A 12,042-nucleotide genomic window follows, 5' to 3' on the forward strand; every position below is an offset into this window, starting at 1 on the left:
AGACTACTGGTAATTTCAAAAGTTTCTCAAACACTGGAAATAAAAGTCATAATAGTACCTAATATTTCTATGTTTTTCATATTACAAAAGTTCAGAATAGTCTGTGGTCAGGGTATTGGTGTGGTTTGGGGTAATAGTGGTGGTGAGGGTGGTAACAGTGGTGATAATGGAAGTAACCACAGTGCAGGCAGTGATGGCGCTGGTGCTGGTGATGGTGAGGGTATTAGTATTGGTGCTGCTTCTTGAGGTAGCAGTTATAGTAAAAATACTCCCTCACTGTGCTCACATAACATTTAGCTAATATTTCTTAAAATTTTTACTATGCCATAATGAACTTATTCACTTGTGTGTATATTAATTATTTGACAATAAGGATTATGCTTTACCTTTCTCTTCATTACCTTACATAGTACTTTGAATGGTGTTCAAGGGTATGGAATTGTAACTAATGTTTAAGGTGTGCAAAAATTTAACTTTTTTCCATTAAGTAAAATTAATTTTACTGAGCTCCTGAAATATTGACTGGAAACATATTTATAAAATACTTAACAGAACTTTCCTTTCTACTTATACCCACATAATATCCTTCAAAGATTTGCACAACAAAACAAAAATTGGTGCCTGCAAATGTAATCCACATTCTAAACTTTTGGAATGTTGAGACATGTGATTTCTATACTATGCTTGGAGACTGAGGTAGAAAACATGATGTCCAAAGTCCAGTCTATTAAGACCACCATTGAACCTTCCATTTCCCTTTGCCATTTTACCTACTCCTATTTACCTAAGGCATGCTGTAGAAAGAGGGATGTAGGGTTGGTAATCATAAGACCTATGGAGCTTTTTTCCTTCCCAATTTAGAGATATCCCCTCTCTCTTTCTTCTTGATTTTTTCCCCTTCATCACCACTATATACCTTATTTTGGGGGGTTCTCCATATATTTTGTACCCAATATTGGGCTGACATGGTTCCCATAAATAAGGAGAATGAGCCTTTCCTCATGACCATGGTCCATGACAAGGGACAGGGCAGAGTGGGCCTGCATAGGAGTCCTTGTGAGGGACCAGGTGGGGGACTTGGATCAGCAAGCACCAGAGGATGAGGAGGAGGCTAGGAGGCTACCTAGGCCCTAAAAAACTGGGCCTAGCAGGCTGGGGAGGGTTATGGAGCTGCTCCAGATCTCCATGTAGCTGCAAAGCTCCTCAGGGTTCTTCAGTCCCATGTCCTCACACACCCAGAAAATATCCTCTTCACTTGCCACCAGGATGGACTGCATGACAGGGGTCCACGTGGGTTTCTTAGGCAACTGAGCTGCAGGGACTGATGCAAATGGTTACAAATTCTGTGTGCATCTGCTGCCCCTTAGCTTCCTTTCTGGCCAGAATGCTGACAGAGCTGGTGGTGCCCCAGCAGGTGCAGGGGCCAGCATCAAGACCACCCCTTTTACCAACTTTCACAGGGGCAGTCCCTCTTCCCTTGGGTAGGCCAGGGCACTGCTGTCCCAGCTGGTGGCCCAGTTCCCCCTGGTCAGTGCCCAGCCAGACCCAGCTGTGGGGCTGGGGGGAGGCTGGGTCAGTGGCCACTGATGGGAGCTCTTGAGCTGGCAGTATAGCATGAAGACCATATCACTGACCAGGAAGATGAGGCTGACCAGACAGATGATGCCCAGCAGTATGTACATGCCTACCTCTAGGTCAGTGATCTGCAGAGGGGCAAGGATCATCTCCTACTTTTCCCTTTCTCCTTCCTAGCCTCTGCCTCCTCCTTCCAGGTCTCTTCTGCGTGCTTGAACTTGCCCCTCATGTGCCCTTTGCCTTACCACTGCCTGCTTCCCACCCTTTACCATTATACTGGCCTCTGTGGCTGATAAGCTCACAGCAGGGCTAGATGGGAGAATGGCACTGGTGTGGGAGGAGGAGGCAGCCTTAGCAAGGCCATGCCTGAGGCCAGGGGCACCCAGTAGTACCCTCAGCAGGGTGCAGGTGGGTGCAGAGACACACACAGGGGCAGCCCTCAGTACTTGCTCTACTGACCACCACCCTGAGCTGCTGGGCACCCCACTTCTTGGCTGGCAAGACAGTGCCCAGCCCCTTGGCTGAGGTCATGATGGCTTCCAAGCTCAGTGGGGACCAGGATGTGGTGAGAGGACGGCCATGAGGAACAGGCCACCTCCTGCTTTAGGGCAGGAAGGGCTGATTGTGGCTGTGACCCCAGCATGAGGCTGTGCCCTCCTCAGGGTGGGCAGTACCCTGGCTTGGGAAAAGTGATATGATCATTACAGTTACACCTGAAATTCCAGCATTGTGGACAGAAGACTTTGACATCTGTCACAGCCAGGGCTTGCACCCATGCTGGGCGCCTGATGGAATCAGACAACTGAAAGTCACCTCCATGGAGGTGACACCCAGCTTCTGGCCCACCAGAACTGTGGCCACCCTCCAGCCAAGCTATTAGCAGGTCTTGCACACAGGGGTGCGGCACCACCAGGTGGGACATGTCCATCAGCTTGTTGGGGCCCAAAAGGTGGGTGAAGGAGGGATGAGGAAGCACCTGCCCATGCCCTGGCAGCAGCCAGGAGTGCACTGCTCAGCCTCCTCCTATGCCCCTGCCTCAGGCTCTGGCACCCCTTCAGCCAGGCTGAGTACCCTCCAGACTCAGACCTGCTCGACAATGATGTAATCAGCTCTATATGCAGGGGTAGCAGTGGGGCCCCCAGTCTTTGGTCAGCCCCAGTGAGGCCCACAGCCAGTGTACCCAAAAGCTCCTAGGCTCATATTGCCATCCACAGACAGAACAAAACAGGCCTTGCACACATGCAGGACCTATGTGTTGGTCAAATCACGGCCACTGTGCTCAGTTACCTCCACCAGAGCCCCTACCCACCTCTCACCCAATGTCCATGGGGACACACCAGGGCACTCACTCAGTCAGTGTGGTGCTGTATTCACCAGCTCCTTAGTGTTGGCTAGTAGGATGAATGGTCTTGTGTCCTCTTCCATCACCAGGATCTCCCACTCTATTTTTTCCTTCTCTGCTTCAGGTGCCTGGCTCTGGCACTACAAGTGCTATGTGACAGGGCCACTGACTGCCATACCCCGATAGCGTCATTGTCCCCCCAAAAATTCACCCATAGGAAATAGGACAGTTCAAGGCAGCTGCTGGAATCTGGCCCTGTGGGCTTGGCATGGTAGCAGGTGATGAAGGTGATGTGGTCCTTGGAGCTTTTGAAGCAGACAAACTTAGCAGTCCAGAGGGTGGGAAGGGATGGGCAGCTAGTCCTCACATGCAGCCCCTTCTCCTTCATCCTCAAGTTCAGGACACTGGAGGGGAAATTATGCTGAAGCAGTAAAGTGGCACTGAAGAGCTATCAGGGCTGCAGGAGCATATTGGGCACCGGCAGAGTCACTGCCTCATCTAAGGGCACCTCTCAGTACTATGGGGGGTCCACCAGGCACAGTTCCACACTAACAACTGGGAGGCCTACTCCCCAGCAGGACCACAGCATTCAGGGCCCTCAGTGGTGAGCTCCAGCCTGCAGGCCAGCTCAGCCACATGGTAGAGCCCTGGAAGAATCGGAGTGAGGGGAACTCCAGCTCTACCACCCAGGAGCTCAGGGATGGCTGGAAGCCACAGGGTCATTGAGCAGTGTCTGCAGGACATGTGGCTGGCATGGACCCAGGAATAAGGCAGGCTACAAGTCTGGTGGCCAAACATCTGCCCTTCAAGGTAGAAGAAGACTTGGGTTTGGAATTGCTGAAGTCACAACTGCTACTACTAACACAGCCAGCATGTCTCACTGGACTGACCATTGGTAGGGCTTATTGACCCGATGAGGCACAACCTGCTGAGTATCAAAGGGAAGAAAGTAGGCCAGGAGAAGTGGCTAGACCCTGGGCCAAGGCTGCAGGAGCAGAAAGATCTGAGATCCACACGCCAGAGAGGAGTTGTCAGGTCCACCTGCTAAAGGAAGTGCTCTGGGGCATCCAGGAGCTCTGGGCAAGTAGGAACAGTTCAGGGGTTCCTAGTTCCAGTCCACTGTCATGACACCCAGAGTGAGAGCCACCAGAAAGCAGAGGCAGGAGCCACAGGGCCACCAGAAAGCTGATGCCCCATGTGCCATTATCTGGGCATACATTTTTCCCATGGAAGGTGGGGACTAGGTGGGCAGCTCAGGTGGCTGCTGGCTTCCCTGCATCTCCCTTGCAGGTTTGGCATAGCCCAATCTTGCTGGCTGGGCCCAGGCCACTGCCAGCCAGGCTGCAATTCCCAGTCACTTCTACCTACTATAGAATAACACCACTCCAGAGTCTCAGAATTAACCATAACAAGTATCCTAGAACCCTTATTTGTTTTCTATTCTCCTAATCTCCCTTTCATTGGGACAATAAAATGCCAGCTATCTGATTGAAATGTAGTATTTTGGAGAGTTTAAGGGAACTATGTATAGGAACAAATTACCATAACAACTTACTGTAGTATCCTGATGCTTACTCAGTGAATATTTGAGAAATCAATGAAAATAAAATTAGTCCAGATCTGAAGGGAAATCCTAATTTCATTTTAATTTGGGTGCCATCTAGGGAAAACAAATCTAGTAGTCTTATTATTTCTAACAGTTCTTTAAATTATCAAGCATTTGTTATATTTGTTAAATTTTTATAGGCATCTAATACTTACTAACCCTTAAAACTAAGAGACTCTGAATATGTTCAGACTTAGGAAGAAAGTGTTGGGTTGTGAGTTCAGTAGTACTTTCCACTTCATACTATGCTAATAAGGAATCTGGTTTGAAAATGGACAAAATTTCCCATTTAGGAAATTAAATCATCCTTGGTATTCTGTGACCGTTCAAGGCTGGGCAGGTTCACATGGGATTTGGGCAGATGGAAGAAAATTTGAGGAGCCATAGTGATATCTGACATGCCTTTATTCTGGGGTGAGGGATCCACTCATTATGCAAGCTAGTCCCACCTGCACTGGAAGTCTGACTCCCTTATATACTAATTGCACACAAAGCCGGCAAAGTGTCATTATTGACCTTCAGTTATATAACAGAACTTCTCTATGCTCTCTATGCATGCTGGTGCTTACTTAAGGTTATGTAAACACTGCTAAGTTACATTTGCCTGGACATCCAGGTGAGGTAGTCTGACTAATTCCATTTTCCTTACACTTGGGTTGGTGGGAGGAAAAAAATAATTAAAAAGAGTGTTTAGGCTGGACTGAGAGTTACTGGGGCTTTGAACTGAAGTTTCCAAATTTGGAAAATAATTATCTTAGCTCACATTTTGTATCTTATCATATCTTCCTTTCCTGTAAAATTTCTCATTTTTATTGCTTAATCCAACCCACTGGCCAGTGCAATACTTTTATGGCTATTATTGGTTTATTACAGTAAACTTTTAAGCAGAAAACAGAACAACAGAAAACAAAACAAAAAACAATTTCTCTTGCCTCTATCTTACTCTGAAGAAAAAAATCATTACTTTAGCTCAGCCAGTTGAAGAAAACACCAAAAATTTTCCCATTAGTTCTGTTCCTTTTTCCCCTGATAGTATCTAAAATAAATTAAACCCATTGCTGACCTGCAGCACACATCAAAGTCCTTACTTTGCAGAATTTAACTTCATATGTCCCTAGGTTTCATCCCAATTGAATTAATAGCCAGGTCCCCATCAGAAAACCTCTTGAGTGGGGCACTATTTTCCCTTATGAAATGGTTTGTCTGACAAACTTCTGTTTTAAGTATTGCTACTCAAATTTAGTGTGTGTATAAAACACACAGGGATTTTTGTGAAATGCAAATTTTAGGCCAAATTCTAGAATTTCTGATTCAGTAGGCTTGGAGGGTGACCCAGAATTATGCATTTTTACAATCCCTCAGGTGATTCTGAGACAAATGCTTTGCGGGACACCATTATCTGCCTCATGTGATGCCTTCTGGGATCTTTCCCCTATCCATTTCTAATCACAGTAGAAGACAGAAGACATTCTTATTTTCTTTCCTTCCTTAACACCTCTCCTTTTCTGATAGAAAACAGACAAATTTAAGAACCTGCTTTTTATTTGCTACTTCAATTCTTTAACACATACTTTTTTAAAATAAAATGTCAGACAAAATATAACCAGAGACATTGAAATTAAGAACAAACCACTAGTAATCAGAGGGAAAGTGGGAGGGGATAACAGTGGGAAAAGGGTGAAGGGTTTACAGGAACAACTATAAAGGACACATGGGAAAAACCAAAGCAGGCGTGGAATCAGGGGAGGGAAGTAGGGATGGCTGGGGTAGGTGGAAGAGTGGTGGGGGGAAATGCAGACAACTGTACTTGAACAACAATAAATTTAAAAAAATTAAAAAAAAAGAAACTTCTGAATTCACCACAGAAGACTGACAGTTAAGTGAAGTGTATTATGCACACTATTTTTGTAAGTACCACTATGCACTAAAAATATTATTTAATAATCACATATGAAGGGGGAATAATCAATTTGGAGTATTTTTTTACATTATTCATAAGAACACATTTAACTCTAAGGGAATTTGAGGAAGCCTGTATTTTTTTCACATAAAAAATAAGAAATTGTATTTAGTTAATAGCTAATCAAAAGCAGTAAAAATGAGAATATAAATAAAAATCCTAAAGCCTTTGAGTGTCTTTCTCCTAGCAGAAGGATTAAAAGTGATTTTTTTGATGTTTTGGGGATAGAGCTTGTGGAACTGTCTATATAAACTTTCTTTTGGTAACTTAACAACTATGTTGCTGACTGAAGGGGGTCTATGGGGAGAAAAAGTAGGACAACTGTAATAGCATAAATAGTAAATAATATTAAAAATTTAATTATGTGTAGCACATATTAAATTATAAAGTTAAGAGAGTATGTACAATTGGGATTTTAGCATTCTTCTCTTACTCCCCACGGGGGTCCAAACTTTTGGCATCTCTGGGCCTCAGTGGAAGAAGAGTTGTCTTGATCCACACATTAAATATATTATTACACATAATCACAAAAAAATCTCATAATGTTTTAAATAAATTTATGAATTCATGTTGGGCCACATTTAGAGACATCCTGGCCGATTAACAGCCCATGGGCCACAGGTTGAACACCCCTGTGTCTAAAGTGTTATATTTAAACAAAGCAAAAAGTCTATATTCACATTTTAGTGAAATAGTAAACTTTACATGCTCAGTTGATTAAACTTTTTTTCATACATTTTCTTTTTTTAGAACTATAATGAAGCATTAGTACTTGTATGTTTTTTGTTATATGACCATTAACTGAAATGTGGCTTCACTTAAACTTTATATGTATAGCAATGTGTTACAGTTTGTTAATAGGTAACATTGAGTATTAAGTGGCAGTTTATTTTTCTGTGGTATCTTATTTAATCTTTCTTCTTAACAGAAGTTTTATAAATAGTAACATTTAACATTCTCCCATCTGCTCTGTACCTTCAAATTTTAATAAAACTGAGTTGATTACTCCCTAAAATAATCTCCACCAATCTTTGACAGTACAAGTGTTTATTAGTGTACAAAGTAATGACCAACTAGGGGATATCAAATAAATCTTGTTACTAGTCAGATTCATAGTGGAAAACTCAACAAGAAAATAAGTCAAAGAGAAAAACCTGTCATTCACTATATCTCTAGCAAGTAACTTCAATTAACATAACCTGGGAAAATGCTATGTTTCAATGATAAAAATATAGGACAAAATGAAAGTTACCAAATATATTCTTTGAACATGTTCTCATTCATGAGATTATGATGGTACATAAATGGACCTATTTGTTACGCTTATTTTGTGGCTGCTGTTTTTTTATTCTGATATTTAAAAAATGTTTTAAATTTTTAATTTTTTAAATTGTTGTTCTATTACAAATATAAATGAGCTATGGGCATGAGCAACAGGATGGGGAGTAGTCCACATTCTTCCTTGCCTTCTCCTTCTCTTTGATTTTGCCACTTGTCATGCGTCTATAGACACAATCAAATAACTGATCAACTAAACCAAAAATTTGAAGGATTCTATTCAGGTCTAAAATTATTATTAATTTTAAGTTTTCCTCAAAAGTATTACCTTATTTTTCATATCTCTACATTAGGATGTTTTTAACCATATTTATGTAACCCTTTGCATTAGGATTTTTCCTTATTTTACTTTTTATCATCTCTTTAGCATAACTACATAATTAAAGGAAGTATTTTAAATAGAAGGGATCATCATTCAGAAAATACTATTGCACTATTAAAACTATTTTTCACTTTACAGAGTCCCTTAAAATGCATCTTATTATCATCAGTATATTTCGTTTTTTTCATTTTTCATTTTTATTTAAGAGATAAAAATATTTATGTAAAATTAAGACAATACTTAATGTAGTATACGCACACATTATGTTATAAAATAGTTGATATTTAAAATAATTATTTTCTTAGTTATGAATTCATGTGATTTACTTTAAAATCTATATATTCTATAGCATGATTAACACAATGTGTGTGCAAAATTCTTAATCTAAATTTGTAAATTTAAATCTGGCTAATTAATATTATAAATATCATTTTCTGTTATAATTATATATCACTGACAAATTAACTTACTGAATTTTAAAACAACTTTTGATTGGAAATTTTATAGTGTTTTTATATACATTTGATTAGGAGTTTTGTGATAAAACCAATTGTCCTTACATGATGATGTCTAAGAACTCAACAAGCCAACAAGTTTTGCTTCTTCCATTTTACTGAGAATCTACCACACAATCCCCATGACGAGTCTTGTGTATTTTTCCATCTGATTTGGGAGAATACTTTTCTGCAATGTTCTCATCAGGGTATCAAAAGGCAAAAATAGAAACTTCTCTATCACTGCATCTGAGGCCAGAATGGAAATTTCCCTGTGAGTACAGGAAGGTTGACTGAATTGAATGGCTTTCTGTGATTTCTGATAATTATCTCTTTTGTTTTCCTTTTCTTTTCATTGAAGAGATTGTGTCTTTTTCAAAGTTGCTTTCATCACGATTACTCACCTAAAGCAAGGACATGGGAGTGAGAATTTTTAAGACTTTACTCTCTGCACCTCCAACATTGAAAAGACAATTGATATGTACCAAAATGAATATCAGTTCATTCTACTGAATATGTATACTGAATACCCCAACTTTTAATAGGATACTCTAATCATATGTAGATTAGAATATATACATTCTAGTGTTTTAAATTTGTGTAGAATTATTTATTTTGAAATAAACCCATAGAAGTTGGATTGCTAGGACATAGCTTTGAGTATTTATGGCCTTTGATTTTATTTTTTTTTAAATTTCATCATACTAAAGTTAATCAGTATATATTGTTACAGGATGGTCTATTCTCTCCTGGGCTAGGCCCCTGATGTTTGCAGGTTCCAGTTATTAATCACTCAGCAGGATATAGAAGATAGGATTTGGTTCTCAGTGGTTCTCAGTGAGCTGACACTCATTCATTTTTAAAAAATTGTTGTTGAAGTACAGTTGTGTCCATTCCCGACTGCCCCACCCATCCCCACGCCCCACCCTGGATGCTACCCACTTTGGCTTTGTCCATGTGTCATTTAAACATGCTCCTTGATGACCCTTCCCCTATTTTCCCCCATTATCACTCTCCCCACTCCCATCTGGTTACTGTCAATTTGTTCTTTATTTCCGTGTCTCTGGTTCTATTTTTGCTAGCTTGTTTGTTTTGCTGATTAGTATCCACTTACAAGTGAGATCATGTGGTATTTGTCTTTCGCCACTTGGCTTATTTCATTTAGCATAATGCTCTCCAGATCCATCCATGATTTTTATTGTCATGTTGTTTTCCAAATAGGGAACTTAATATATCAATTTATAATTATCCCTATACATTCCTTAAGCCTTATATTTATTAATATGAATTATCATTTTATATATTAAGTAAAATAATATTATTAAATTTACATTCCTTTGATTACCACATGAGAATAGCAATTTTTCATGTGTGTTTAGCACTTTTTATATGAAGTAAAATTTTCATTTAATTTTCCCAGTTACCATTTGTGATTCTGTTTTCTTGTAAGTGAAATAAACTATTTATATATAGAATATATACTACTCAAGTATGTTTTCTGTACTATTAATATTTTCACTTAGTTTTATCTTAGTTATGTTATATTTCATGATGTACTAAAGTTTTACTATTCACGCAATAAAGCTTTACAATCTTTCTGTGAGTGTCTATTGTTTCAAATTTGAATAATTTTTTCTCACATCACAGTTCTTACAAATATTTATCTAAATTTCAAACAGCTTTTTAAATTATATTTATTATTTTACATTTAACTCTATATGCTTTCTACCAGTCTATAAACATGTTTGTCTCTTTGCAAATTATAACTACACCTCAATTCATTATCTGTAATTTGACAGATTATACAGTTTGAAGTGAGGATTTCCTGTAAAATTTCCAGACAAAACCTATAAAACATTTTAAGTACAGAGATTAAGCAAGAGAAATTTATAGTAACTCCAGAAATAAAAAACAACAAAACATATAGGAAGATAATGATGAATTGTCTACATTAAAAATGAGAGAATTTGATCCATCCAAAAACATTACAAAATGTGAGAAAAATTAAAAAAGACATTTGAAATACATACTACAAGAAAATCCATATAGGTACTTCTATAAATGATTAAGTACAAGAAAGATCAAAGTAAAAAAATATCAAATGGATGGCTTATAAACCTTTGAAAATATGCTAACCCTGAAATAAGAATCAAGAATGTTCTGATACATTCTAAATTAATTAAAAATAGTACTTTTAGGTCCTGGCTGGCGTAGCTCAGTGGATTGAGTTCAGGCTGCAAACCAAAGTGTCACAGGTTTGATTCCCAGTCAGGGCATATGCCTGGGTTGCAGGCCATGACCCCCAGCAACTGCACATTGATGTTTCTCTCTCTCTCTCTTTCTCCCTCCCTTCCCTCTCTAAATATAAATATATAAAATCTTTAAAAATAGTACTTTTAGGAAGATGAGTAATGCTCATATTTTACCATAATTTCAATAATAAAAATTAACAGAAAACCCAAGCGGACAAAGAATAGGGAATGTGAGGTTTCCCTACTCTATAAGGAGCTGATAAAGCAGGATTTATTTGATACATGTTCTGATGTTGGATCTATCTCCAGGCAATTCTCTACACATTGTTTACCTTTATATGTTATCTTTTCTTGGCACTGGAGCTTGAAAAAATGAATTTATTGTCTGACAGAATTTTCAAGCTTCACATTCTGACATGATGCCATACAGTAGATAAAGCATATGCTGTTACAACTTCTTACAAAAAGACCTTAGCTTTTATGAATTGGAATAACCCTAGGGACAATTTCTATGGCAGGGGAATTTCTATGCATATATGGACTTAGACTTGGATAAATCAACAAATCATTGGGACAATGGCAGGTGATTTCTGTAGTCATAACAATTAGATAATACAACTGGAGATGGAGATGAAGTTAATATTTTTTAAAGATTTTATTTATTTATTTTTAGAGAGGGAAGGGAGGGAGAAAGAGAGAGAGAGAGAAACATCAATGTGTGGTTGCTGGGGGTCATGGCCTGCAACCCAAGCATGTGCCCTGACTGGGAATCAAACCTGCGACACTTTGGTTTGCAGCCTGAACTCAATCCACTGAGCTACGCCAGCCAGGGCTTGAGATGAAGTTAATATTAACCAATTTGCATGGTAGCCATCTGATATGGGGATAGGTGTGCTAAAATAAGTGTTTACTACAGAATAGCTTACAAAAAAGTTAAAGGGAAATCAAATGTATCAAGATGGAAGGTATGTCGGTTCTTATGTGAGAATTAACAGTTTGATCAGGCAAGGAAAATAAGATGGATAAATTATTTCAAATAATTATATTTCTCTTTATGTAACTTTACCAAAATTTGAAACTTGAGGGGTTGAGCATTTTATTAGTCTGCCCTTTTCCAAGCAAGATCAGTTGTATTTGCTCACCAGTACCGTAA

The 12,042-nt window shown here is 39.2% G+C and overlaps 1 pseudogene; it reads right to left on the reverse strand.

Annotated features, from left to right (window-relative positions):
- Positions 1–1,130: 1,130 nt before the first annotated feature.
- Positions 1,131–4,136, reverse strand: LOC114507318 (annotated as a pseudogene).
- Positions 4,137–12,042: the final 7,906 nt, after the last annotated feature.

This window comes from Phyllostomus discolor, chromosome 10 (assembly GCF_004126475.2).
Source record: "Phyllostomus discolor isolate MPI-MPIP mPhyDis1 chromosome 10, mPhyDis1.pri.v3, whole genome shotgun sequence".
NCBI lineage: Eukaryota > Metazoa > Chordata > Mammalia > Chiroptera > Phyllostomidae > Phyllostomus > Phyllostomus discolor.